This window comes from Tamandua tetradactyla, chromosome 23 (genome assembly GCF_023851605.1).
Source record: "Tamandua tetradactyla isolate mTamTet1 chromosome 23, mTamTet1.pri, whole genome shotgun sequence".
Classification (NCBI taxonomy): Eukaryota; Metazoa; Chordata; class Mammalia; order Pilosa; family Myrmecophagidae; genus Tamandua; species Tamandua tetradactyla.
The window spans coordinates 30,435,865-30,461,577 of record NC_135349.1 but is presented as its reverse complement, the minus strand read 5'-3'; the positions used below and the strand labels follow the sequence as shown (position 1 = coordinate 30,461,577).

Below are 25,713 nucleotides of genomic sequence, written 5' to 3'. Positions count from 1 at the left end.
ATGGCTTCACATGTGAATTCTACCAAATGTTCCAGAAAGAATTAGTACCAATTCTCTTCAAACTCTTCAAAAAAATCGAAGTGGAGGGAAAACAACCTAATTCATTCTATGAAGCCAACATCACCCTCATACCAAAACCAGGCAAAGATATTACAAAAAAAGAAAACTACAGACCAATCTCTCTAATGAATACAGATGCAAAAATCCTCAATAATATTCTAGCAAATCGTATCCAACAACACATTAAAAGAATTATACATCATGACCAAGTAGGATTCATCCCAGGTATGCAAGGATGGTTCAGCATAAGAAAATCAATTAATGTAATACACCATATCAACAAATCAAAGCAGAAAAATCACATGATCATCTCAATTGATGCAGATAAGGCATTCGACAAGATTCAACATCCTTTCCTGTTGAAAACACTTCAAAAGATAGGAATACAAGGGAACTTCCTTAAAATGATAGAGGGAATATATGAAAAACCCACAGCTAATATCATCATCAGTGGGGAAAAATTGAAAACTTTCCCCCTAAGATCAGGAACAAGACAAGGATGTCCACTATCACCACTATTATTCAACATTGTGTTGGAGGTTCTAGCCAGAGCAATTAGACAAGAAAAAGAAATACAAGGCATCAAAATTGGAAAGGAAGAAGTAAAACTATCACTGTTTGCAGACGATATGATACTATACGTCGAAAACCCGGAAAAATCCACAACAAAACTACTAGAGCTAATAAATGAGTACAGCAAAGTAGCAGGTTACAAAATCAACATTCAAAAATCTGTAGCATTTCTATACACTAGTAATGAACAAGCTGAGGGGGAAATCAAGAAACGAATCCCATTTACAATTGCAACTAAAAGAATAAAATACCTAGGAATAAATTTAACTAAAGAGACAAAAAACCTATATAAAGAAAACTACAAAAAACTGCTAAAAGAAATCACAGAAGACCTAAACAGATGGAAGGGCATACCGTGTTCATGGATTGGAAGACTAAATATAGTTAAGATGTCAATCCTACCTAAATTGATTTACAGATTCAATGCAATACCAATCAAAATCCCAACAACTTATTTTTCAGAAATAGAAAAACCAATAAGCAAATTTATCTGGAAGGGCAGGGTGCCCCGAATTGCTAAAAACATCTTGAGGAAAAAAACGAAGCTGGAGGTCTCGCGCTGCCTGACTTTAAGGCATATTATGAAGCCACAGTGGTCAAAACAGCATGGTATTGGCATAAAGATAGATATATCGACTAATGGAATCGAATAGAGTGCTCAGATATAGACCCTCTCATCTATGGACAGTTGATCTTTGATAAGGCAGTCAAGCCAACTCACCTGGGACAGAACAGTCTCTTCAATAAATGGTGCCTAGAGAACTGGATATCCATATGCAAAAGAATGAAAGAAGACCCATCTCTCACACCCTATACAAAAGTTAACTCAAAATGGATCAAAGATCTAAACATTAGGTCTAAGACCATAAAACAGTTAGAGGAAAATGTTGGGAGATATCTTATGGATCTTACAACTGGAGGCGGTTTTATGGACCTTAAACCTAAAGCAAGAGCACTGAAGAAGGAAATAAATAAATGGGAACTCCTCAAAATTAAACACTTTTGTGCATCAAAGAACTTCATCAAGAAAGTCGAAAGACAGCCTTCACAATGGGAGACAATATTTGGAAATGATATATCAGATAAAGGTCTAGTATCCAGAATTTATAAAGAGATTGTTCATCTCAACAACAAAAAGACAGCCAACCCAATTACAAAATGGGAAAAAGACTTGAACAGACACCTCTCAGAAGAGGAAATACGGATGGCCAAGAGGCACATGAAGAGATGCTCAATGTCTCTGGCCATTAGAGAAATGCAAATCAAAACCACAATGAGATATCATCTCACACCCACCAGAATGGCCATTATCAACAAAACAGAAAATGACAAGTGCTGGAGAGGATGCGGAGAAAGAGGCACACTTATCCACTGTTGGTGGGAATGTCAAACGGTGCAACCACTGTGGAAGGCAGTTTGGCGGTTCTTCAAAAAGCTGAATATAGAATTGCCATATGACCCAGCAATACCATTGCTAGGTATCTACTCAAAGGACTTAAGGGCAAAGACACAAACGGACATTTGCACACCAATGTTTATAGCAGCATTATTTACAATTGCAAAGAGATGGAAACAGCCAAAATCTCCATCAACAGAAGAGTGGCTAAACAAACTGTGGTATATACATACGATGGAATATTATGCAGCTTTAAGACAAGATAAACTTATGAACCATGTAATAACATGGATGGACCTAGAGAATATTATGCTGAGTGAATCCAGCCAAAAACTAAAGGACAAATACTGTATGGTCCCACTGATGTGAATGGACATTCGAGAATAAACTTGAAATATGTCAATGGTAACAGAGTTCAGCAGGAGTTAGAAACAGGGTAAGACAATGGGTAATTGAAGCTGAAGGGATACAGACTGTGCAACAGGACTAGATACAAAAACTCAAAAATGGACAGCACAATAATACCTAATTGTAAAGTAATCATGTTAAAACACTGAATGAAGCTGAATCTGAGCTATAGGTTTTTGTTTTGTTTTGTTTTGTTTTGTTTTGATTTTACTATTATTACTTTTATTTTTTTCTCTATATTAACATTCTATATCTTTTTCGGTTATGTTGCTAGTTCTTCTAAACCAATGCAAATGTACTAAGAAATGATGATCATGCATCTATGTGATGATGTTAAGAATTAATGATTGCATGTGTAGAATGGTATGATCTCTAAATGTTGGGTTAATTTCTTTTTTTCCGTTAATTAAAAAAAAAAAAGAGAAGGGATAATTGGAGATGAAGGGATACAGACTGTACAACGGGACTGGATATAAAAACTCAGAAATGGACAGCAGAATACTACCCATTTGTAATGCAATTATGTTAAAACACTGAATGAACCTGCATGTGAGGTATAGGTTTTTTGTTTTTGTTTTTTTTGTTTTTTTTTCTTTCTATTATTGTTTTAATTCTTATTCTGTTGTCTTTTTATTTCTTTTTCTAAATTGATGCAAATGTACTAAGAAATGATGAATATGCAACTATGTGATGTTATTAAGAATTACTGATTGTACATGTAGATTGGAATGATTTCTAATTGTTTTGTTAATTCTTTTTTTAATTAATAAAAAAAAAGATGCTCAACTTCACTGGCTATAGGGAAATGCAAATCAAAACCACTGTGTGATATCATCTCACACCCACCAGAAGAGCCATTAGTAAAAAAACATAAAATGATAAATGCTGGAGAGGATGTGGAGAAAGCGGCACACTTATCCACTGTTGGTGAGAATTTAAAATGATACAACTGATGTGGAAAGCAGTTTGGAAGTTCCTCCAGCAGCTAAATTTAGAATTGCCATATTACCCAGCAATCCCATTGCTAGGTATCTATTCAGAGGAGATGAAAGCAAGGACACAAATGGACATTTGCGCTCCTATATTTATAGCAATATTATTTACAGTTGCCAAGAGATAGAAACAAGCCAAAATGTTCATCAACAGATGAGTGGCTAAACTAGCTAAATGATGGAATATTACATAGCTGTAAGACAAAATAAAGTCATGAAGCATGTAAAAACATGAATGGATCTTAAGGACATTATGGTGAATGTAATTAGCCAGAAACAAAAGGACAAATACTACATGGTCTCACTGATATGAACTAACATTAATGGTGAACTTGGAAGATTTCAGTTAAGAACACATGTTATCAAGAGATAGAAATAGGGTAAAGATTGGGTATTTTGTGTTGAAGGGCTACAGATTGTGCAACAAGACTGATTGTAAAAATTCAGAAATGGATAGCACAATATTATCTGATTTGTAACACAATAATGCAAGTACACTGAATGAAGCTCAATGTGAGAATGATAGAGGGAGAAGGGCTGGGAGAACAAATGAAACCAGAAGGAAAAATAGATGATAAAGACTGAGATGGTATAATTTAGGCATGCCAAGAGTGTACAATGACCATACAAGTTAAAACAAGTTTTTGCATGAAGAAGAACAAAGTAATGTCAATATCTCAGGGTGTTGAAAATAGATGGTCACTGATATTTTAAAACTTCAACTTCTGCATGAGAATAAAAGGAAAAATGTTTATTTGTGCAAAGTGTATATTTTCACTACTGCATTTCCTAATTTAACTTGTATGGATCAATTTAATTAAACAGCATAAGTACACAGAACCCCAAATAAGGCATGAGATTTTGTTGGTTTGTCCAGGTTAGTGTGATACCCCAATAAATCCTAGAGTGATTTTATCAGTGAAAAAAGAAGTATTTGCAAAGTCCCCTTGGGGAAATGGAAGAAAGTGGGAAAAATTCAACTTCCCCATTTGGAGACTTCCTGATATTCTTGCAAGCAGTGGGAACAACCAAATCAGTAGGCTGAGACCTCAATCTTGGAGTTTGCCCCCATGAAACATCCCTGAAATGTATAAACTAAGCCTACTTAAAATTAGACTTAAGAGTTTCCCCGAGAGAACCTCTTTTGTTTCTCAGATATGGCCTCTCTCTCTCTCTCTAAGCCAACATGGCCAGTGAACTCACTGCCCTCCACCCTAAATATTGGACATGACTCACAGTGTTTAAGCCTCCCTGGCCACGTGGGACAAAAATCCTGGGAAGCATCAAGGGATTGCAAAAACCTTCTCAACCAAAAGGGGGAAGATAGAAATGAGACAAAATGAAGTGTCAGTGGCTGAGAGATTTCAAACAGATTTGAGAGGTTATCCTGGAGGTTATTCTTATATGTTATATAGATATAGCTTTTTCTCAAATTTTATGGTGTATTATAGTGGTAGAGGGAAGTGCCTGAAAGTGTAGTGCTGTTTTCCATGTTTCTTGAATAGGTTTGTATAATGATATAGCTTTTACAATGTATCTGTGATTGTGAAAACCTTGTATCTGATGCTCCTTTTACCTATGGGATGGACAGATAAGTAAAAACTATGGATTAAAAAATAAATAATAAGGGGATCAAAGGTTGCAATAAATTGAGTAGATTGAAATACTTGTGGTCAATGAGAGGCAGAGGTAAGGGGTATGGTATGTATGAGTATTTTCTTCTTTCTTTTGGCAGTCAGCAGTAAACATTCAAAAAAATGATCATGGTGATGAATACACAACTATATGATAATATTGTAAGCCATTGATTATACACCATGTATAGAATGTTTGTATATCAAGAATGTTTGTATGTTTGTTAAGGTTTAAAACAAAAATATATATATATATTTTAAATCAGTTGGATTTCTGGACACCAGAAATGTACAAACAATCTAAGGAGAATATCATATTACTATCCATTTGTAATAGCAACCAAAAGAATATATTTGGTAATAAAGTTAACCAACTACATAGAAGGTCTATACACAGAAAACTACAAAACAGTGTTCAGAGAAAACAAGTGTGATCCAAATAAATGGAAGAACATAGTGTATTCATGGACTGACGACTAAAGATTGTTTAAATGTCCATTCTAACCAAATTTATCTGCAGATTCAATTAAATACCATTTAAAATCTCAACCACTAGCTTTGAAGAAATAGAAAAAACAGCAATCTGATTTTTTCTCCCTGAAAGGGCAGGGAGACCCAAATAGCTAAAAATAACTTGAGAAAGAAAATAAAGTTGGTGGGCTGTCAGTACCTGACTTTGAAGCATATTGCAAAGTTACTGTGGTCAAAGCAGCATGGTACTGGCATTGAGATAGATGTACTGAGCAGATGAGTTGAAGAGACTGTGCAGAGGTGAACCCTCTTACCTAGGACCAATGGATCTTTGATAAGTCAGTCAAGTCAACTCAACTGGGACAGAACAGCTTATTCAAAAATTGGTCTTTGGAAAACTGGATATTCTTATCAAAAAGGATGAAAGAGGACCCCATCTCATACCTTACACAGACATTAACTTAAAATAGGTCAAAGACCTAAATATTACAGATAAGATCATAAAATGTTTAGAAGAGTGTGTTGGAAAATATATTAAGGATCTTCTGATAGAAGGTGGTTTCCTAGACCTTACATCTAAAGCAGAAGCAATGAAAGAAGAAATAAATAAATGAGATATTCTCAAAATTAACACTTTTATGCATCAAAGGACTGTGCCAGAAAAGTAAAAAGGCAGCCTATGTAATGTGAAAATATATTTGGAAACCATATATCAGATAAGTTTTTAATATCCAAAGTATATAAATTGATCCTACCTGTCAATGACAAACAACCCAATTTAAAAATGAGCAGAAGACATGGAGAGATATTTTTCCAAAGAGGAAATGCAGATAGCTCTGAAACATATGAAAATATGCTCAGCTTCACTTCCAGTAAGGGAAATGCAAATTAAAACCTCAATGAGATATAATTTCAAACCTATTAGAATGGCCATTGTCAAAAAATTAAAACTGAAAGCAACAAATGCTGGAAAGGATATGGAGAAAAATATGCACTTATTTATGGGAATGAGAATGATCAAAAGAGGGAAAATAAATGAGACACAACAAAGTTTCATGGCCTAAAAGAGATTTCAAGTGGAGTCTGCAAACTTTAGCCAGATGTTTAAAGCTACCACAGTATGCTATACCCCAAACAAGTATTTCTGAAAACCCTAAGGAGTCCCCTGGCTCTATGTAAGTCTATATAAATATTTTTCTTACTAAGTTTTTTTCAGAAAATTAAGACCTCCAAATGATCATAGACCATGTAAGTTCTGAAACCCAAAGGTACCAGTCTCTCCAAAAACAACAACCAGATTCATTCCTCTATCTCAGATGGTCAACTCACTTTTAGAGCACGGAAAAGTTAAAATCATCATTGCCCAGATATTCTGAATATTCAGATAAAGATCAAATGAGAGGAAAGAGATTTAAATAAGAAATTAGGATTGAACAAATGACTGTGGCTACTGATTCATTACATAAATATTCATTCTATAAATATTTCTTTTTAGAGTCTAGAGTTTTAGAATATCTAGAAAGAAATATGTGAAGTTGTTGAATTCTAATCTATTAGCTCTTATCTTTGTACTGATGGTATAACTATACCGCAAAAAAAAAGTCAGTTGCCCATGTTTGTATGGATCTACTTCTGAATGTATTAGTGGAACAAAACAATACATCCAGATTTATATATACACTAGGACATTGTAGTATTGATGTATATGTCCTAGTTAGCCTACCTGTATTATAAGTCTTAAAATTGGGTAGATTATAATATTAATGTTCAATAAGAATGAGGGTTAAGGAGTATGGGATCTTCATGGTTTTCTTTTGATTTTAATTTAATTTTCTGAAGTAACATAATTTTTTTAAATGATCAAGTTAATGAATACACAGCTATGTGATAATATTGTGAGCAATTAATTATATACTTTGGATGTTTGGATGGGTTTTATGGTGTGTGAATTTATTTCAATAAAATAAATAAAATTTTACAAATTCTACATTTACATTGTGAATACCCATGAGAATGCATTATAAAGCATTTAAATTGGTAGGAATTAGAATCATTTAATAGTCCCTAAGCAATTTCTAAATTCCATCTCAAGTATTATTGTTACATAAAACCTTTCCCAAGCATTCTAGAGTGATTATTCTATTACCTTGAAAATTATTCAATTTCTTCCAATTATACGGTCATAAACAACTGTGTTAGAGATTTACATATAATATTCATTGAGTAGACATGATACTGTGTATGTAAACTATTCATCAACTTTAGTTACTCAGAAAAATGAAAGAAATTGTGTTACAGGCTGTTCTAGTTTGCTAGCTGCCAGAATGCAACACACTAGAGACAGATTGGCTTTTAATAAAAGGGGATTTATTTTGTTGGTTCTACAGAGGAAAGGCAGCTAACTTTCCACTGAAGTTCTTTCTTATGTGGAAGGCACGGAATGGTCTCTGCTGGTCTTCTCTCCAGGCCCCTGGGTTCCAACAACTTTCCCTGGGGTGACTACTTTCTGCATCTCCAAGGGCCTGGGCTGAGCTGCGAGTGCCGAGATGAGGAATGCCGAGCTGCTTAAACTGTGCTACATTGCATTCTCTCATTTAAGCACAAGCCAATTAAGTCAAACATCACTCATTGCAGCAGACATGCCTCCTAGCCAACTGAAGATGTAATTAGCAACAAATGAGGTTCACGTACCATTGGCTTATGTCCTCAGCAACAAGACTAGGTATGCTCACCTGGACAAGTTGACAACTGAATCTAACTAACACACAGGCGATTAGCACACAGATCCAACAGAATAGGATTGCAAATCTTATCCTAATTATGCAAAATATTCAGACTGACAGTTTATGTTGAATAGCTTCATATTTAATTTCATCAAAGTCTCCAAGAAATGATAATTCTCTGCTCTACAACAATGGGGACATCATATATTGTTTTGGTTATAAAGCTGTTCACATTGTAACTCAAACAACAACTAGACAAGTAGAATCAAAGCAAAGAAAAAAAATCCATGGAATGAAATTCAATCAACACTGAAAGAAAATTAAGGAGTGAAGGAAGGAAGGGCAGGAGGGAGGGAGAGAGGGAGGGAGGGAGGAAGAAAAATGAAGGGAGGGGAGTGGGAGAAAGAGAAGAGTCACAACTCAAGAATTCTTATACATATTTTCATAAAAACAAAATACTAATCATAATGATAAGAAATGATGAATGATTTTCAATATCTTATATGTACTAAATCTGTACTTAACATTGCTATGAGCTATTTATCATGGGTATAATTTGATTTCATATTTTTCCCTTGTTTAATACATAGAGGGTAGCCAAAAATTATAGCTACATTTTTCTAAAATGAAGACTATTTGCAGACCTCTTTCTCAGAAGTCCTTTAAATAGAAAGGTAAATGGAGTACTTAAGATATTTTTAAATTGAAGCTCTTTCATTGTACTTTATCTTCCTCAGGAACACAGTAAAATAACACTGTTTCATTTAGCTAATAAACTTATAACTCTAAATTTACCTGATGGAGAAAATTTCCTAGAAGTTTCAGATTACTTTTTTAAAAAGTGTTTCTTTATAAATGGTGATTTCCTTCATTGATGGTAGGGTGCAAAGAAAAACATGCATCTAATGACTTCAGTAATTTTTTCTTAAAAAATTATTTTAAATCTGTCCCAATTATTTCAACATATTTTATAATATTATAAACTAATAATATACTTCAGAATATACATTTCAAAATGTTCTTAAGCCATTGTGTCAACAAATTTAGAACGGGAAAACAGGAAGTTATAATTGTTGCCTGAAGTGTTGCTTAAATATCTATTTATTACTATTTTTCCTAATATTCTATAAATATTTGGGTTTCTGATTTTTGATACTTAAGACATAATAAACTCAGAATACCACCTAAACTGTAATTAATATTTTAATAGAAATATTGCAATTCTCATCTTTCTATGGATAGGGATGAAATTATTTATTCCTCTGTTACAAAATTTTAACTGATATTATATTTAAACTAAGCTTTAAACCATTTGAATTTAAAGATACTTAAAATGATTAACCTTCTGAAATATGTTTCTCTTTCAAAGCAAATAGTGATCTTTTTATAGAAAATAATTTCTGTCCTGTGGGAATTTACCATCTTCCATGTGACTTGCTAATTCATCTAACTCATTATCCTAGTCATTGAAATATTTTGGAAAGCAACCAAAAAGCCATGGGCCATAATTTTCCTTTTCAATGGTATCTTACTCTACAGTACTTTCAGATACTTGACATCTTTTGTGACTTTGCTATCTTTATTTGACTGTCTGCAATAAATGGGTGTGTTAACACTTATTCTCTAGTTCCTTAAAAATGTTTTTAGTAGACTATGCACTTTCAGAGTCAATATAATACAGGCAAATTTTATAAAGACTCAAGAATTACAGGCAATCGATTGATCTGTGTAAACTAACTTTTTACTTATGAAAATGTCAAAATTAAAGTATCAAGAGGAAAATACCCTCTCTGAAGAAAAGCCACTGACATCTGAAACACCATTTTCTCATAGAAAGTCACATGCCTGGCATCTGCTTGTCCTTCAGTCCCAGGTCTCATTGATTTTAGCTACTGGTTTAAATCAATGAGATTTAAATTTTGACATTTTCATGGTCACAGAACTGTACATTTGTAAGCAAATAAATTCACATTGTAGTAGCCACCTGATTTCCAGTATACTGCAATCCAGCATATTTCAAAAATTTAAATTGATTTTTTTACAGAGAAGTGGGCTGCTGAGTTGCAAATACCAAAAAGTGCTGGAACAGCTTTATAAATGGATAAAGTGAAGATTCTGGAAGAATTGTGAGATACTTGCTAGAAAAGGCTTAGATTGCTTTGAAGAGAATGTTGATAGAAATGTGTTTGCTAAAGGTACTTCTGATCAAGTTTTAGACCTTTTTCTGAGCTTCAGTTGGCCCTCTCATAGCATCCCTGGGGATTTTTTCCTCAGCTCGTCTGGGGCTTTTTTGGTAAACTATGTCTGGATGTTTCTCTTTGAACTCTCTCAGATTTTCCTATCCTATTAACCTCTTACAAAGGATTCCAGTAAAGGATTAAGACCAACCTTGATTTGCATAGCGTCACATCTAAATTGAAGCAACCTAGTCAAGAGGTCCAAACTACAACATGTCTGCACACACAGGAATGGATTAAAAGGACATGACATTTTCTGGGGTACATGATAGCTTCAAACCAGTGTGATTTTAGCTGTGGTTTTATCTATGGTTTTACATTGATGTATCTTACTGGGCTGGGGAACTTTACTTCTGTTCCAAAAATCCTGTCAGTAATTTTCAGTATGTATAAATATATATATTTTTGTCCTTTATTCTATCAGTATGGAGAATAACATTGTATTTTTTATGGTAAAGCAACTTTGCATTCTGTGTTAAAGCCCATTTGGACATGGTGTGAAACAGCTTTTATACTGTTAGATTTAGTTTTCTAATGTCTTTGAGGATTTTTTGCATCTATATTACAAATATAGGGATATACAATATCCTTATACAATATAAGTTATATTGGTATATAACTTTTTTTCTTACACCACCTTTGCACATTTTTATTGTAAGGGTTGCTTTGGTCTCGTAGATAGAGCTGGAAATAATTCCCTCCTTTTCTGTTTGTTTTTCATTTTCACAATTTATGAAAGTATAGAGTTATTCCTACATTAAAACCTTGCAGAACTTACTAGTGAAACATGATGACTCCTGGAGAATGTATATATATGACTAATTCAACAATCTTTAGCTATAGTTATTTTCTGATTCTCTATTTCTTCTTGCATAAGTTTTGACAGTTTATATCTCTCTGGGAATTTTTGTCATTCATCTATTTAAGAAAATTTTTAGGATATAATTGTTCATCATATTCTCTTAAAATTCTTTTGTTTCTCTAAGTTCTGCAGTGATCTCCCCTCTTTCAAATCTTATTTTGAAAATTTTCTGCGGCAGTAACAAACAGACCCAGTGTTCTCAGCCTAATACTACTGGAGCAAATCTTCTTCACTATGAGTGGTGTTTGGATACAGAAGGAGGCTCTGGTCCTCTCTCATCCATTTCCTCAAAAATTAGATCTTCTGAACTTACACCTGGAAATATGAGAAATGTGCTTGCCTCTCCCTCCAAGGTTTAAACCATTTTCCTACAGTATTTATGAGGTAGAAGCCATTATCTTCTTGGGTGTGGAAGACCAGTTAAAGTTCCCAGAGCATTGGGAACTTATAAAACAGGGCTAGAGGATATAAACAGGGAGTGTGTTGTGGTTCAAGTACTACTGATTCTCAATGCTTTTACCAACATTTTGTAGAATTAAAAAAGTGTTCCACCATTTTTTGTGTCATTTTAGGATAATTTCCAGAGGTTTTAAGTATCGTGTTACTGATAGGATATTCATGGATGTATTTTATCTAGTGCAAGAAGGCTTCCTAATATTCCCATCTTGTTCAGAATTTTTAACATGAGAATGCATGTGATTTAGTCAAGTGGTTATTCATTTATCTGCCGAGATGATTATGGATTGCTTTTTGCCTTCAACTACATTAAAATGGCATATCATATTGGTTTTCATATGTTAAATAAAACTTTAGAACTGGACTAAATTAAAATTATCATGTATATTAGTCCTTTTTATATTTTTAACTTTGCATAATAATATTTTCACTGGGTTTTTGTTTATAGTCATCAGGGATAGTGACCTGTAGTTGTCTATTGTCATTTCATGTCTAGTTTTCATTTCAGAATTGCCCTGGCTTTATAATGGCTTGTGATGTTTTTACTGATCCATTAATTTTCAGAAGAGTTTTGATGATTGTGGTTATTTTTAAAAAATATTTTAAAGAATTCACCATTAAAGTCATCTAGACTTTGGAATTATTGTGTGTGGGGTATATGTTTATTGACCAATTTAATTACCTTACATATTACAGGTTTATGAAAATATTCAATATTCTACATATTTTTGAGTAACTTTAGTTTGTGTAGAAATTTCTGTATCCAAGCTGTTTAACAAGTTATTATACAGTTGTTCATGCCATTGTTTTAACATCATCTTTTATTTCAGTAAGGTGCATCATAATGTGAACAAACATATGTAGTAATCATTGTTTTAAATTGTTGTCTTGAATATTTGACTTTAAATCTTTGAAAAGGTAAAATACATATTCTTACTGCATTTTATGATTACCTATGTTATTACATTTACTGGGACTCTATTTAACTGTACATTTGAGCTATTTTCTGATATTACCACCTTCAAGCAAGAAGGGTGTTGTCTATTATTTCTCCTATAGTGGAGATTCTAGCCACAAATACTTTCAAGGAATGTGGAAATAAGTATGTCTTTATTTTGTCTTTGTTTTTGAAGGACAGTTTTACTGTATTTAGAATTTTTGTTTCATAATCATTTTTCTTTGTCAGTAATTTGAATATATTAGCCTACTGCATTCTGACCTCCATTATTTCTCATGAGAAGTTAGTCATTATTTTTCTTGTTGCTTTAAATACCTTTGTATTTGTCTTTGCATTCAACAATTAAATAGGCTGTGCTTATTTGTAACTCCTTGCTTTGTATAGCCTCACATTTTTTAGAAAATATGGGAAATTTTTGGTGATTTTTTTCCATCAAGTATATTTTTTGTCCCTTTCTCCTGATTCCTTTCTTTCTGGGGTTCTCAATGCATGAATTTTTAATACATTTACTTCAATAAGAATATTCCACTGGTTTCTGAGACTCAGATTATTTGTATTTTTATTCCTGCTTCTTTGTATTCTTAAGATCAAATCATCTTATGGATCTATCCTCAAATTCGCAAATTATTTCTTCTACCAGCTCTTATCTGTTGTTAAGCATAAGTAGAGAAATTTTCATTTGTTATTGTATTTTTATTTCTGGAATTTGCCTGTTTTTAAATAATTTATATGTATATTTCTCGATCTCTATTTGATGACTTATGGTAGTCATTCTTTCCTTTTTAATAATAAATGAAAAGTTTATTAACAAGGGATGCACTTTTCTACCCACAAATGTCTTCAAAAATTAGCAATATATATATTGTTTATATATTCATATATATGGCCATATTTCACACTTAAATAGGCAACAGCTCCTCCAATTACAGCCTTTAAAAACATGGGAGCTTCCTCTCTTCTCCCTCCTCTTCAAGAAATACTTTCACAGTTCCACGTTCTGTGTCTGAAATGTTCTCTACAGAGAAAAGTTAAGAGTCAATGCACCCTTCTGCAAAATTTTCTGATAAAACTTTTAAAACAGGTATGTCCAGGAAAACTGCATTCAGGTTCACTCTCGGATTAGTCCAAAGTCCAAGAACTCTATGCCTCAGACTGCTCTGGTCTCACCCTGCCTAGCAGAAACAGAGGAATTATTTCCATGCCACTACCTGTCCACCTTTTTCAATATGCTGTAGAACATTCTACTGGCTTCCTAAATCTCATAGTGGAAAAAAATGAGCCTCAGAGGGTCCATTCAAAAAATCTTCCAGTTACATCTCTTTAAAAGCATGTTCAGAGCATATTTCATTCGATTTTTAATTCTAATGAACAGCCAGACATCAGCAGAGTTGTCAGTCTGAACATGGTAGATATCCTAACCTTATTGATGTAAGTGAGTAAGTGTTCTTCATTTTGGGTACAAATGATAACTTTCATATGATCATGGTAGAAATTCTCCAGAAAGGTGCCATCATTGAAGAGAATTATTAAGGCCTTATCAGATTTTAGCCACTAAGGGAGGTAGAGCCAATGTCTTCGAATATTAATAACACTAGGCAGATCTCCACCATCCATGAGATTCTCCTCCATGTAATAGAAAGGTATTTTAGCACTGTCACTTGGCTAATGAATTTTTCAGGGGCATCTGTTACAGAGAAAACTGAGCAATGGCTAAGCTCTGCATAATAGTGAACAGTTTTTTTGTTTTTTTGTTTGTTTGTTTGTTTTTGTCTGGAAGGAAACTCATGTAAGCACTATTTTTTAAAACAACTCCAATAGCATGGACTGAGAGCTGGTACCCTAAGCTATAATTTTTAGAGTAATTGAACCACTTGGTGATCCAATGAATTGATGTGTTCAGCTGTTTCTTGGGAATGCAATCAGCTTCTGGCATGTTTTCTAGGCATCCTTGAAGTGCTCTTTCCACTGTATCTGCAACACTTCCCATGGTACTGTCCTCAGGACATTCACTACTGCTGCTGCTGCTTCCAAGAGTCCCTCTGACTGCTATGTGGATAGCATCCTCAATCTGCTGCTTTTTTCTATTTCAGGTGTTCCAGATCTGGCAATTGTAGTGGTAGGTGGCTGAAGCTCCTTATCTGTTTGCTGGGTTGCTGAGTTATTGAAGTCTTCTTCAAGTCATGCCTAAGCTTTCAAATTTCTTCATTTTCTTTAGATATTCTATTATGTGTGTCAGTAGATCCTGCTTTGTCTTTTTTGCCACACACACACACACACACGAGCAGCAGAAGCTTTCTTAAAGAAATTCTTAATTGGGCTTGACAAGTGGAAATCTGGAACTGTACAACAAACAGCTAGAAGAAAGCCTTTCAGGAGTGAAGCCCTGCAAAAACGTAATGTTGAATGATGTCATCCAAATTAGGGAGATCTTCTGAATTTTTGCACAACATGCTAACCATTAAGTGCTTTGCAGGAACCAACAATGAAGATGGTATTGCATACCTTGTTTCTCTCATACACCTATAAATTTCTTTCAGGTTTGTAGTTTCAAACATTGTATACATTATACAGCCTAAGGCCCAAATATCTGATTCACAGCTATGTCTTTGTTTCATGAGTACTCCTGGAGAGAGATAATTTGGGATACCACATACTGTTCTCCTTCTGTGTTCCAAGGGTCCCAGCCTTGTTTCCAAACCGAAGTCCCCAACTTTTTGTTTCACAGCTTCATTAATAAAATGTTTCCTAGTTGAGGCCTCTGTGAAAGGTTTCTAGTTCATGGAGGTCTGGGTTTCTACTAGGAGAAGGAGACTGCTGCCCAAGGAAGTTTTCTTCTTCAGCTGGCCCAAATTCTGGAAAGCCTGTAATCATTCTTTCTTAAAACTCTAAACAAGGTTCAATTTATTTTGGGAGTACTTAAGATAATGACTATATTTGAAGTTCAACAACTGACTTCACTCAGACAGTTTCAAGGCCTCTGTGTGGTTTTTAGTTATTGTCATTGTTGTTTATCTAAATGTATGTTACTCTTTCTTGGTTTGTCACTTGCTCCAAAAATTTTAGTTAAAAATGAGTATTTTTCTATGATGCATTGTTGGAACTCTTGGTTTTATTTCTCTCTATAGTTGGTTATTTGCTATTTGTATGCTTGTTTTGTGACTTGCACAGACGAATTCTGTGTAATATGTGGAGCCACTTCTATTTCTGCCAAGTTTTTATTTTCATTTTAAAGCCATTTACTAAAGATTTCAATCGGATCAGCATAGTTTACTGATCAGCCAGTGGCTGGTCAGCTGCACTTATACACCAGGAAGCCTTAAGACTTAAACTGTTTGTGATGGATCAGTGTGTGACTTTCAGTAGGCACTCAATGTACAGTTTTCTGAATTTTGCATTATGCATTCACAAGGTCACATTCAACTGAGGGCAAATGACTTGCTAATACTTTCTGAAAAGAAAGTGAAGAAGGAACAGATAGACCTCAATGGATCAAGGCAAGCTTTATTAGAGAGCTTGAGAGTGATGGACTGAGGAGCAGTCAAGCCTGAAGGACTGACTGAAACAAAAGCCACGCTAAGGGGAGGGAGTGAGGCATATTTATAGAACAGGGCTTGCTGAAATCAACAAAAGAACAATGTCCTTGTGGTTAAACATCTGTGGTTAAACTTTTGGTATGTTTCAGAAATTGTTTTGAATAGGCAGGTGGGGCTCTCTAGTTTGCCAGGGTGGGTGAAGTTCAATCAGCCAAGAAAGGTTCAGTCAGTTTCCACAGGTCAAGTTGGTTTCCTCTTTTTTCTCCCTGTTACCCCTTGGGTGTAGATGCAGTCAGGTGCATGTGCAGCGTGTCTTGGGCACCAGGGGTAAAAGGGATGTTATTAATCCACTAGTTAAGCTTTTCATTCCACAGTATTTCCCATTATATTCCTGTCTGGTCTTTTCCATGCCCACATAGAGAATTTAAGCTGCTGTAATACAGGTATTCCCTTAGTATTTACCACTGAGAATGTTTTTACTTTTGACCATGTCCTTAGCCATGGTTTCCCATTCTCTGCCAAAAATAAGTGAGGCTCCTCCAGTAGTGGCAACAGAGATGCCAGTCCTCATGACTGGTATGGTGATAAGTTTTCCTCTCCATGTAGCAGAGTGGGGCATGGGAGTATACTCTGGCTAAAAGGCAACTGATCTCCACTATTCTTATTGAGGTAGACTTTATTTTCATAAATAAATAATTCACAATTTGTATGTCTTTGGTCAATTTCCTGATTTTTGATTATTATAGTAGATAATGTTGTCTAGTTTTATTATGTGCTAAAATGCTCACCCAGCCATTCCAGAACTCTGAGCAATTAATTTTTGACAGTGGTTCTGAAGATTTTCAGTAAAGAAATTGAGGTAGGTATAATGACATACTCTAGAAAAAAACAGCTCTTAATCTTAATCCTATTCCCATAGGTGTGAAACAGTTTATAAATAGTATCTTTTGAAGATGTTATTTTTAGTTAAAGTGTGGCCAACTGAATCACAATGGGATTTTCCTACTACTATAGGCCTTATAAGGAATACCCCATAGATGAGTCAGAGGCCATAAATCAGTGGAATCCAGAAAAAAAAAGAGAAGACATCTCCATGTGATGCAAGTCAAAGACAAAAGCCAAGGAAACCCAAGGATTGCCAAAATCCAGAGCCAGAAGCCTACAGTTCTTTCATCAGAAAGATTACCTTTCTGATGCCTTGATTTTGAATTCACCCTAACCTCAAAGCCAAGATACAATTCCCATTCTTTAAGTGAATCCTTTGTGTGGTATTTTCATAGACGCCTGGAAACTAAGAGAAAAGGATTGTACTTTTAAAAGTAGTACAGAACAATTGAACGTCCATATGCAAAAGTTCACCTAAACCTAAAACTTATGCTTTGTACAAAATTAACTCAAATAGATCATACATCTAAATACATAATGTGAAACAATATACATTTAGAAGGAAAGATAGGAGAAATATTTTTGAACTGGGGCTAGGCAATAAACTCTTAGATATGCTATTATCAGCATAAATCCACAAAAGAAGATATTGATAAATTGGATTTATCAAAATTAAAATATTTTGCTCTGATGAATGAATGGTTAAGATAATGCAAATACAAGAAATTGACTGGGTGAAGTAGTCATGTCATACATCCAACAGAATAAATATATGTAGAAAATATAAATAACTTCCAAACACTACACTAGAAGAAATAGCCTAATGAAAAAATGGACAAAAGACTTGCATAGATGCTTTAGTAAAGGTGCTGTACAGAAGGCAAATAAATAATCACATGACCAAATGCTCAATATCATCACCTTTTACTATAATGAATTTTGAAAACAAAATGAGATCATGCTTTATAAGGTTTTTGTTGACTAAAATTTTTGAATATAACAAAATAATGGAAAATAAAATTGGGGAATAATAATAGAACCACAGTGTGGTGATGACTTTAAAAGCATGATCATTGTGTAGATCAATGTTTCTAGCATATTTATCCATCTATCTATGCATTCATCTTTCTATATGTGTGGATTTGCATCTAATTCCTTTAGATTCAAAATCTTCTCCTCTATTATATTTTGTGAATGCATATCCATGTATATGATTGAGTCAGCATGTTTTAGACACAGTTCTATTGTTTTATATCTCTAGAGAAAGAGAAAAACCAATTAACCTAATGTAGATAGTTGACTCTGAGCTGGAAGGGGTGACTGCTTGGAGTTTTAGGTTTTGAGCACTATAAGGCATGTTCTGTGCAGGGAAAGAATTGGACAAATGCATACTAAGACAGCCAGAGAAACAGTAACAGTGGAAAACCATTTGTTTCCCCTGATATCCGTTATTTCCTTATATAATAATAGAGAAAGTCTTTTCTTATCACATTTCAGTAGAGCTAGAGTTGTTTTCTAGACTTTTACAGTTTTGCGTTTTTATTTTGGAGAAAAATAAATTGTCCATTTATTTGAAAAATTAGATTGTAATGTTTTATTACAAATCTTACAGCATCTGAAGCTCTGTATCTATAAACATTTGCCTTGAAGCTAGTCAGAAGCCACTGTAATTTAGTTGGGTCAATAAAAATATGCCTTACAAATAGAATTTTTCACTGAATTTAGTTGATAGAAGTTTCATTAGATTTTCTCTGAGCTTGTTTTTTCTTATTTTCATTTTATTTCAAGTTTGTGTTCTCATAGTTCTTCGGAAGACATTAGGTAGTGTAAAAGACTACTATTACTCTTGCATTCCTTTACTAGTTTCAAAGGATAAATACATGAAAGAAGTGAAAGCATGAAGGAAATTTGAAAAAATAAAGAAAATATGCAGCACAATGAAACTTGATGACAATTCAGAGAAAGACACCTAAGAAAAGATGAAATACAACATACAAAACCCAGGCAAAAATGACACAAATATAGCTGAAAATATTAACTGAAAATGTTACCAGGGACAATATGTACAACTTCATCAATGTAAATATGTTCTTACCTCAGGCTTACATTGTACCAAAAATAAAGCTGTGATACTTAGGTTCAGGTGTCAACTTGGCCAGGTGAAGATGCCTAGTTCTGTTGCTGCAGGCATGAGCCAATGGTATGTGAACCTCATCTGTTGCTCATTACATTTGCAGTCAGCTAAGAGGCACACCTGCTGTAATGAATGATGTTTGATTTAATTGGCTGGTGCTTAAATGAGAGAACTCAATGTAGCACAGCCCAAGCAGCTCAGCATACCTCATCTCAGCACTCTCAGCTCAGTCCAGGCCTTTGGAGATGCAGAAAGATATTACCCTGGGGAAAGTTGTTGGAATCCAGAGGCCTGGAAAGAAGGCCAGCAGAGATCACCCTATGCCTCCCCATTTAAGAAAGAACCTCAGTTGAAAGTTAGCTGCCTTTCCTCTGAAGAACTAATGAAATAAATCCCCTTTTATTAAAAGCCAATCCATCGCTGGTGCATTGCATACTAGCAGCTAGCAAACTAGAACAAAAGCCTTTATTTTCAAATAAAGTCATCTTAGTTTTAAAATTCTTTGTGTGACAATCTCTGCCCCTTCCATAATTTCTGTATACATTACCAAATATCTGATCATTTTTACAATTTTGTACTAGAATGCACACTGGTTGCTAGGATGATACAAATTTGATAATACATTTTAAACACTTTTTACTGTATAACACAACATATATAAAAAGCAAAGAAAGAAAAAAGCAATAGTTTTCAAAGCACTCATCAATAAGTAGTTAAAGGACAGATCCCAGAATTTGTCATTGGCTTCCATACCATTATCTCAGGTTTTTCCTTCCAGCTTCCCCAGAACATTGGAGGCTAGAAGGAATAAATATCTTTTTATCATCACAACTGACTTTTTTTCTTTCATGTGAAAAATAATACATATATACAAAAAAGCAATACATTTCAAATCACAACACAACAATTAGTTGTAGAACAGATTTCAGAGTTTGATATGGGCTAAAATTCCACAATTTTAAGTTTTTACTTCTATCTGCTTTATGATACTGTAGACTAAAAGAAAGATCAATGTAATGATTCAGCAATCATACTCATTTGTTAAACCCTACTTTCTCTATATAACTCCACATTCAACTTTGGTCTTCTTTTCACTTTTTAGGGGTATTTGTCTCTGCACATTCTAACTTTTTTATGTTGGAAGGGGCTGCCAATTATATAGGGCAGGTAGAGGGAACTAGCTAATTTCTTAGAGAGGCTGGGCCCTCTAGGTTTCAGGACTTATCAGAGCCAGGGATCCATCTGGAGTTTGCAGATTTCTGGAAAATTACTCTAGTGTATGGACTATTTGTAGAATCTTATATATTACTCTAGGTGCCCTTTAAGATTGGCTGGAATGGTTTTGGTTAGGGTTTGGCAAGTTATGAAAGATAGGAATAAGCATGCTTAAGAGTGACCTCCAGAGTACCCTCTCAACACTATTTGAAATCTCTCATACACTGATACCTTACTTGTTAAATTTTTCCCCCTTTGTGGTAAGGATGGCATCATTGATCCCACAATTCCAAGGCCAGACTAATCCCAGGAGTCATCTCCCTTGCTACCACAGAGACTCATCTCAGCATGTCACATCCCATATGGGGGGAGGGCAATGATTTCACTTACAGACTTAGGCTTAGAGACAGTGAGGACAAATCTGAGCAACTAGAGGTCCTCTAGAAGTAATTTTTATGCATAACAATAGGTAGGCTAAGTTTTTCACTACATACATAAGCTTCGCAAGAGCAAGCCTCAAGATCAAGGGCTTGGCTTATTGATAATGTTTGACATAGTATCTGGGGATTCCCTGGTGATAAAGTTTAATAGTTCCACATTTATCCCCATCCCTCAAAGGACTTTGCCAATATTTTCTGATTATCTGCTTAATATACTCTAGAATGTATCCACATATTAGATTAGGCTATATAGGATTAAAGGACCTATTTCTTATTCTTTGCCCCCAGTGTTTCAATTGTACAAATAAGCTAAACAGATATGTTGAGTTAGATTATGTGCTATAGAAAATTTAGGTTCCGGACCAAATAAACCATTCAAAGGGTAGGAGAGGTTGTAAAATGTAGACAGTGTCTTCCTTACCCTGTTAACATGAAATTTTCAAGATTCAAATTCTTGAGGAAGAATTACCAACTGATTGATCCTTGAACACTCAACTCAGAGAGAAAATATGTCCTTCAGATAAAATTCTGCCACAGGTTTCCACATTTAAATTTCATTACGAGTAGATGGTTCTAAGATTTAAACATGGGAAGTATATGGATAAACTTGGTGTGGAGGTGGACAGAAACTCCCCTATATGTTAATGTTCATTGTGCTTTCACAAGAGGCACCTGTGGTAGCCAGTGAATCCCCATGTTGCTTGAAAATGGAACTGTTTTGAATCATAGTATCTGTGCTAAATGGATCAATGAATGAAATCAACATATTCTAATATTTTATCTGTAAATTTAAAATGTACTATAATTTTCTTAATTCTTTATCCCTGAAAAATGACTGAGGGTATTGAGAGTTCATGACCCTCAAATTACACTATAACACACCTGTGGCTTAAAATGGGCCTATTTCCTTTATCAAATTATTTTACATTGAGGACCATCTTTAATTGAAGTGAAATCCCTTTTTTTGTTTGCTATATGGTGGGGTCACATTCCATTATTTTTCCATGTGGCTATCCTGTAAGTGCAGCACCACTTGTCGAATTTTTGTTCTCATTTGCTTTGCTTGCTTGTTTGCTTTTAGGGAAGTGAATGGATTGGGAATTGAACCTGGGCCTCCTGCATGGCAGGTGAGAATTCTACCACTGAACTTCCCTTGCACTCCCTGAAATCACTTTTTATTCTTACAAATATTGAACATAGAAATTCAACTGCCCATATAATAAAGGGTAGGGATTTCTAAAATGTGGCCTATAAGTTTTCCTCTAATCATACTCTGCTAAACATAGTTCTAATTTTTCCAGAACTTATAGGGTATGTCTGGAACAATACATTCACAAAACTACTCTTCTGTATCGGATCGAATCTCTATTACCAAGTGTGAAATGAAACATATTTGAAGTTAGGATCAAGGAAGATGGAGAAAATATAGTAGGAGATGCATGGCCAGAGACATTTTTGATTGTTCCAAACTCCTTGAGTAGCAGGCTTAAAGGTTTAGTTCAGTTAGAAATTAACATGGGAAAAGAGCTGATCCCCAGGGCAGAGAAAGTTTTGTGCTTAAAGAGCACTGTTACTTCTACAGCAGACTGTATTTTAGAAGATGACAGCATCTGCTTCAGTAAAGAAATTATCAACACCTTTAAAAGAACACTATTTTCCTTACTTTAACTTTGCCTTTTACCTCAATCAATAAAGGTAAGAATGAAATGTCCTTCAATAAAAACAAGTATGCCTGAACTAATTCTGTCTAACACTAAATTTATTTTTCCCTGCCTCTGTAGATTTTAAGCATCAGCAAAGAATACTGAATTCCAGAAAATGAAAAAATGCATAATTAAAAAAATTTCAGGCACTGTTTCAAATAGCTTTTGTAATTTTCTGATTCTCATGATTTTAAGATCAAAAAGAATAAAATGAGAAGCACTTTGTAACATGATGAGCCAATATAGCAAAGATTATTATCTTTGTCATCATCATCATAAGGGCTAAAATTTATAAGGTGATTACATATGTTAAACATGGATTTAAGTGTTTTGCATACATTCGCTAGAGGAATGTATCTCATTAAAAAATCATACCTAACAAGCATGTTACTATTATGCATAATTAAATTGGGTATATATATTAATGATATCAAAGAAAATCCTGATATGTTAAGAGTTAGGTACTGCAATAAATGAACTTGATAATGTTAGGGAAGTATAACCTTTTTCATTTTTATCATTAGAGAACTCTTCTCAAGGAAAAAAAGTCTTCTCAATTACATTTGCCAGTTTGTGAATTTACCAATTTGAATTTTATTTCATGCCCTAAATATGATTTTATACACTTGCTTTGAATATAAGCAATATATACATTGCCATGATAGCCAAAAACACAAACCCTACATCAGAGAAAATCATCCTTTCACTTCAGTGACCAGAAAAATAAACATGAAGTATTTGAAAAAACATATTTTCTTTCTGAGTTGCATAAACAGAAGTTTTGTACAGTTTACAGAACTCACTGAAAACAGCTCCAAGTTTTGAGAACCTTTTTTTGTGACAAGATTGTGTTTAAAAGTTGAACACAATTTGGATAAAATTGGAATAATTATATTTCTTACCTTACAAATCTTTACATCAAGAAGCTCATTTTATATCTACAAAGTTATTCCTTTTTGTAGATAAAAATTGGGACAATAGAAGGACTTGAATAGATTATTGTTTGCTCTTGAATAATTGAATAGAAGTTCTGTTGTTGTTGCTTTTACTTGTTAATTGTTTTTTGCACCTAGTTTCAACTAAATTTTCAAGGGCATTCCCATTGGAAAGTGGGAAATATGTGGAGGGGGATCTAAGCAAGAGAGAATAGAAAATAGCAAAGCAGGAAGAAAGTCTTCAGGTAGCAGTTATATCATAAAAGTGGGGTGCATGACGCAAGCTGGTCATAAGATGAAGAGATTCATTCAACAAAAATTCTTTATGTTCTTCTATATATTAGGTTTTATATTGAATTACATAAGGATAAAACATAGTTCCAAATTTGTAGAATGGTATCTTCAAGAGAAGAATGATTTGTGCAATCTTAGACTCTTGAAATCATATCTTAGAAATGTCATCTATCTGCTAGTATTTTCTGACCATCTTTGAGGTTGAAGTATACTAACTTTAATGTTCCTTACAATCAAATCTTCATTTGGAGAGTATATACAATGACTCCAGAAAGCATAAATTTCTTCAGTACTTCAGTACTTGTCCAAAATATTGTAGATAGTAAAGGAAATTATTTTTTGCCTTTATTTAGCCAAATCACAGAAAATCCTCAGGATGCCAAATTTTTCTGCAGACTGTTGCTACTGACAGCATGCATCTACTGTTTTCAAAACTGAGCTCTTGGCCAGCATCAAGGATTAATGTCCTCAGCACAGCATTGTAGGAATGTATCTTCTGTTTAGTGACATCATACCCTTCACAAAAATTAACACTTAATATACTAGTAATATACCATCTCCTGAAAACAATGAGGTAGTGGGCTTCTTCTGCGATGGTGAAAGAACAGAGTATAATACCTATATATACACAGTACACACACACACACACAATTAATGCATGCTTTATTCTGTTAAGGGAGGGTGGCTGAGATTTGGGTTGGAGTCCTTTCTTAAATTGGGAATTATTCCAGAAAAGCCAACAATTTGACCCCATCATAATTTTTCCAAGAAGTTGTAAATCTAGTTTTATGGAAGAAATATAATATCTATTGCATAGAAAGATACATATAAATACTGTCAGAAGCTTATATTCTAGATGGAGAAATAAGATAATGCACTGTAAAGATTATCCCACATTCCTGCACTCATGTTTTATGCACATTCACTTGTGTGCAAGAAAAAGAATGCATTGCACAAATGAGGTCAGCAGAAAACTAGTTATTAATGAGGTTGTGGATGTTTTGTGGAAATCTAATAAATGAATCGTCATTCAATATCTGATTAAAATTACTTGTTTGAGCAGAGATGCTAAAGAACCTAATTCTGAATGCTGGAGTTTTCTTGGCCAGGAAAGCAATCTTAGGTTCCCTTTTCCTTCCATTACAAAATCTAAATAAAATTTATGTCTTTGACTTTTTGTACCATACAAACACAATATAAATAAAATACAAACACAATTTGGAAGGCTAAATTGTATATCATAATATTTGGTGGTGCAGTCATTATTGTTTTTAAAATAAAATAGGCTAGGTACCCAAATGCTAAAGACCTTAGAGATACTACAGGAAAGTTGTCATATTTACATTGATTATATGCATATGATTCATAAGAACATTTTTATGTGGTTTAAAAATTTTTACTAGTTTAAAAATATTATTTTAATTGATAACGACAGAATATGTAATTGAAAGGAGAAAAGCATGCTAACTGAAAGAAGGCAACAATTGCTACAAACGAACATACAATCAGATTGTGACATTTTGAGTCTTAAGATAGGTAGCAAAATTTAAAATCACCTATGTCATCACCATAAAAAAGGAAACATAATAACTCAACAGATTTTTTTTGGCATGGGCAGGCACAGGGAATTAACAGATTTTTTTAAGGAATAATTTTCTTATGGCCATGTAGAGTCACTGGCATTTATTTTTTTCATATACAGTGTTGGAAAAATTGGAGGACATAAAATATTCAGATTATACATGAGAAGGCAAAAAACAAGAAAAGTAAAATAATTTTACTTCTGAATAAATCATTCCTAGAG

At 34.0% G+C, this 25,713-nt stretch overlaps 1 pseudogene; it reads right to left on the bottom strand.

The window, feature by feature from the left end:
• Positions 1–14,064: 14,064 nt before the first annotated feature.
• On the bottom strand, positions 14,065–16,874 carry LOC143666752 (serine/threonine-protein kinase PLK2 pseudogene; annotated as a pseudogene).
• Positions 16,875–25,713: the final 8,839 nt, after the last annotated feature.